The sequence below is a fragment of the Macrobrachium nipponense genome, chromosome 37 (genome assembly GCF_015104395.2).
Source record: "Macrobrachium nipponense isolate FS-2020 chromosome 37, ASM1510439v2, whole genome shotgun sequence".
NCBI lineage: Eukaryota > Metazoa > Arthropoda > Malacostraca > Decapoda > Palaemonidae > Macrobrachium > Macrobrachium nipponense.
The window spans coordinates 15,146,693-15,152,225 of record NC_061097.1 but is presented as its reverse complement, the minus strand read 5'-3'; positions in this window follow the sequence as shown (position 1 = coordinate 15,152,225).

Below are 5,533 nucleotides of genomic sequence, written 5' to 3'. Positions count from 1 at the left end.
ATGTTAAGATTTTCATTGCGCTTTAAAGAAGCCTGATTTGTAAGCACAACGTATTTTAAAGTTAATATGAATAATTTTATTTCGAGCACCAACGGTTTCGGGTTTTCATCTCTTTGAAAAACTGGTTGGAGTTTTATTTTCGGAACCTTTAACACTACATTCATACGAAAAAATTTATAAAAACTAAAAATCAAAACAAGGAATAATTTCGTTATGGTAGTAAGGAAGTGCCCATTTTGTTGCAGTAAATACGTGCAGGCAAATAAATTGTTACTGCTGAATTAAATTTTTTTCAAACGCGTACCACCCCCTAACTCCCTGCACACAGTCGGGTCATAAAAAAAAAAAAAATGGAAATTTGTGAGAAGACTTTACTAAAGGTAATTTGAACACCCTAGGTGAATCTTCAGAATATTTCTAATGATTTTCAAATATTCTCCTTATCCCCGTTCAACATAAGAATTTTCTTCCAATTTACGCTTAACCAAAACTCAATTACTAAATCCGTATCCTAATGTCAGATATTATGACCTAGCTTAGCTGAACCTAGCAAATATAAGTTTACTGTAGCATAAGTATTCACAGTTACTCCCTTAATAATACACTGGAACAACCCTACAAATGCATTAAATTAGCCCTATGTAATACATCATAACTAAACCCAGCCTACTGTACTTGTGGCTATGTCAAATTTAGCAGTTGCAAAACTATTAAACTAAACAGTAAACACAGGTACCATGAAGTCACTTTTCATCGATATGTGAAAACTGGATAACCAGTCTTACCGATTCCATTACATAACCTTTACCAGATACATCATAACCCAACATTCAGTTCTCATCAACTAACCAAGTGTGGTAACAAAATAGACCAGTCACATAGTTCTCAAAACTGAATATTTTACAGATACCCTGCTAGAAAGCTCAGCTGAACAGTTTTTATGACATTACCTATCACAGTTACCCGCTAAATAAACTCAAATCCATCTTCAAGATGGTATATGCATAACCAGGACAAACTTTATATATGCAAGGAATAACATATCCATTCACATGTACCTATAACAAGACAAACTATTATATATACAGGTGCTGCAAAATTACTTTCCACCAAAATCTGTAGTAGCATGCAGGAGCCTTAATATAACCAAATCAAGCATGCAGTTGTGTATATTAACCTTTACCAGATAAATCATGATGAAACCCAAGCAAGCATACATCACCTCTTTTCCAGGAATATTAAACCCAACCAATCATTAAGGTGTAATAATCTTAGTTATATCATAGTTCCCTGTAGTAGGGGTGTAAGAATACTACCACCGTAGTTCCTGCGTGTCATTAAAATGGTACAAAAAGGACAGCTGCTGCCTCACAGTCTTACTTTTTAGCAAAAGGCTGAGCACACTGCCGATAACTGTGGAAATTGCTGCTTGCCAGTCTTCATATTTTAGTAAAGGGCCTAAGAACAGTGGAAACTGCTGCCTTGCAGGTGGGGGTTTTAGTTACAGGCGAGGCCCACCGCCAATAACTGGTTGATGACAGCAAGGGCATGCGGTAGTAAAAATCCCTTTGCCAAACATGATATGGAGCGAAGAGGTTTGGTGGAGGATGATACCTTTGATAGAAGGCAGTGGAGAAGGCACATCAGGCAACTGACCCCTTAATATAGGGTTAACGGTGTGAAAGAAGAAGAATCTTAAGTTATGTCATAGCCAAACTTAACCTAGTCTAAAGGGCCCTAACATAACCATTTGCAAATACACCATGATCAAACCGGATGGGTCTTTAATAGTGACCCTCAAGGGCTTTAACCCGGTATGGATCAACCTTTGTGGTGTGCTTAATACAACCCCGTTGACGATTACCGTAAACACAAGCAAAAGACTGAAAATATCTATGATAATGACCCCCAAGAAATAACAATCCTAGATAACTATCCCCCAACTTTGCTGGGAATGATCCAACCCAAAACAAGAGTACTATAAGCAACCCTCTTAAGCCAACTAAAACTATACCCAACCTAGAATAACTTGCTCACAGCAATATCATTTGCTCGTCCACCAAGCCCAAACCCAACCTATGCTACAGATGCCATATCATAATCTTTCACACGCAAACCATAACCAAACCCAGCATAGTCCAACAAAGGATGAAAGTGCTGTAAAATAATCTTTCACTGATAACTTAAAATCATATTTCCATAGGGGCACAAATGCTAACTTAAATATGTTGTAAAATAACTTCTCAAAAGGACAGCAACTGATAGACAAACATCCCACTCAGATGAACAATAATGGATACAATCTTCTGACTAATTAAGCCCTGATGAGGTACTGTTTATTTACTTTCGATTTTTGAAGAAATTCTCACGTTTGAAGATTACACTCCATACAGTAAAACATATTACATGCAATCAATTTTGTAAGTTCAGGGCAAAAGAAAGCACACATCAAACACGAACGCTGAAAATTCTAAACATTTACTGGGGAAAGTGGAATTCCATCGCATCTGTGATCGAATCTAAACAAGTTTCCGAATCAGTGAATTTGAAGGACTTAGAGAAAAGACCATACGAGAGAGAGAGAGAGAGAGAGAGAGAGAGAAGAGAGAGAGAGAGAGAGAGACTGTAAATATGGAGAACTAAAATTTTTTCTTACACAGTTCCTGCCGTTGCGAAGTAAAATGGAAAACAAGGAGGCAGCTACAAAAAAAAAAAAAAACTGCACAAGTGACAAAGTGGAGAGGGGGAACTTCACTTTCATTAATGTCGAACAACTAAGAGAGAGAGAGAGAGAGAGAGAGAGAGAGAGAGAGAGAGAGAGAGAGAGAGAGAGCAGAGAGCGCGAGAGAGAGAGAGAGAGAGATGAGCGCGGATTGCCCGAGAGGCCCGATGAGCTGAGAAAACGGAGTTCCCCAATTTTCCAGGCAAGGACACGTGATTTCATTACACGTGATGGGTGCAACTGTGGCGAACCTCAACACGAAGGAGGAAGTCAGCCCAGCAGATGGTGGAGACATTTGACGAATCGCTTCAAACTTAATTTTCTTTCTGCAAAAGATCAGACTGCGCTTGTTTTTAACGGCCAATTTATCGCTTATTGATTTTCAAGATTTATCGGTGTTTTAGAGCTCTTACGCCAATAGTTACTAAATCTATCTTCCACAATTCACAGAAGTGTCTCAAAACACTGTTTTTGGAACCATTAACCAATACTTTACCGGTATGTTGTAGGAAATTTCAGCTTTAATTTGGCAATATTTTAAAGGTTCATTTTTAGCTATCACTTACTTTCCGATTACTGGATATCATTATAGTTCAAGACTAAATTGACGGATTTACATCTAGTACATACAGAGGATAATTCATAGTCTTCAGTTTTAAACTTCATTGACTAAACTTTCTCTAACAACTGCAATAAGGGCTTTATTACTATTGGTAATAATATATATATATATATATATATATAATATATATATTATATATATAATATATGATATGTGTATATATATATAATAGTATATATATATATAACATATGTATATATTACACAATATTAAATATACATATATATATATATATTATTATATATATATATATATATATATATATATATATTATATTTGCATGCACATTAAGACTTGAGCTACAACTACTTAATATAAAATTCGCTCGATACCAAAGTGGAAGTCATTAGTAATGAGCGATCAGTCATTTCTGTAGGTTAACTGAAATGTCGTCGTTCCGAAACCATTGAGTGGTGCGAAGTTGAAATATTGACAATATCTTATAAATTCTCCATCGGTGCTTAGTATTCCACCGAGTTGAGTGCATGCCATATTTTTTTTAATAACGCTTTATTAATATATATATTATATATATATATATTATATATATTATATATATATATATTATATATATAATTTATCTATATTTACTTATATATATATACACTAAAGTAATTTCTACATAAGGGATTTACGCTTAATTTAGAGCCCACAACCAACTATGCATCTTCTGCTCTTCACTGTCTACACTGTTGTTTTAGATTTAGCTGGCCTTATGCCAGCACGGGCTGTAGTTCATGGAGCAGCCCGTAATGTCCACACTCGACCAAACAACTTCAAGTGGCTGAAGACTGGAGTTAAAACTTCATTACGAGAGTCCCCTCAGGTATACCTCCTTCAGTTTTATAGTTAAAAAGCAATGTAACGAGAAATTCGAAACTTCAGTCTACGTGAAAGCATCCAACCAGTGGCGTAACTAATGGGGTGGGGGGTATCCGCCCCGCCCGGCACTGTCCAGAGGGTCCGGCACTCTGGCATCTTTTGAGCATATGTGGTTTTTCATACAAGGCGTCTTTTGGGGTGGGGGCAGGGAGCTGGGATGGTACTTGCCCTCCCTCTAGAAACGTGCACCCCTAGCCTTTGAAATACTAAAATTCACTCCAATGCTATCAAATGCACATAAATTAAACATTTCTCGGGGAGGGGGAGGGGGCGGGCACAGCGCTCCACCTGTCCCAAGCTGATAGTGCTCGCTTTCCTCGCTACCCCACCCATAACCAAAAGTTCTAAATCTTCGCTTCCCCCTCTCTGAAAAAAAAAAGAAAAAAAAAAAAAAAAAAAATTTCTTGCACGATTCTAGATTTTCTAACATATTTCGTCTGATCGGAATACTGAACAGCGATTTATCGACTCTGCTGTTGGACAGTAAGCGATTATTAACAAATGCAACACGGTTTCTTTCTCCTCCTGGGATGTTAAGGCTTAAAATGTGCTTTTAATTTTCCACACTTGAGTACTGTTTATTATTGTTAGTATGGTGTTTTAACGTTGCACGGAACCAGTGGTTATTCAGCAACGGGACCAACGGCTTTACGTGACTTCCGAACCACGTCGAGAGTGAACTTCTATCACCAGATATAAAAAATTTCTAACTCCTCTATGGAATGCCCGAGAATCGAACTAGCGGCCACCGAGGTGGCAGCCCAAGACCATACCAATCACGCCAATGAGGCGCTTTGAGTGCTGTTTAGCACGGGATTGGGGAGGCACTTTCTGAGTCCGCCACTAACGCTGGTCAAGCCACTGCCTCCAACACCAACCATGTTTAACGAGAATGAATTCCACCATGAACATTCTTGCTTCACTATTCAGATTCATAACTACAATCGAATCCCAACAGTTTTATCTGGTAAGAGTTGCTGTTAAGAGGTAGCCTGAATGACTAAATAAAGCTCTAGTTAACAAATCATATAAAATAGAAGCATCAAATACTCAACTAGCAATATTCTTGGGTAATTCTAGGCAATAACTCTGCACGGACTGCAAGGAACAGTCCCGCGAATACTAAAGCCACTATGGGTTGGAGCATCCAATTTATTTTGCAGTGTTTAGTACTAGCCCCTGGGGGTTAATTACAATCGATCCTCCAAAAAATAACGGTAAAATCTTTAGCAATCCAAATATTGTAGGAAACTGTAATCTCCAAAGAAATACCCCACGCGGAGTTACTACCTTTACTAAATTTGGGA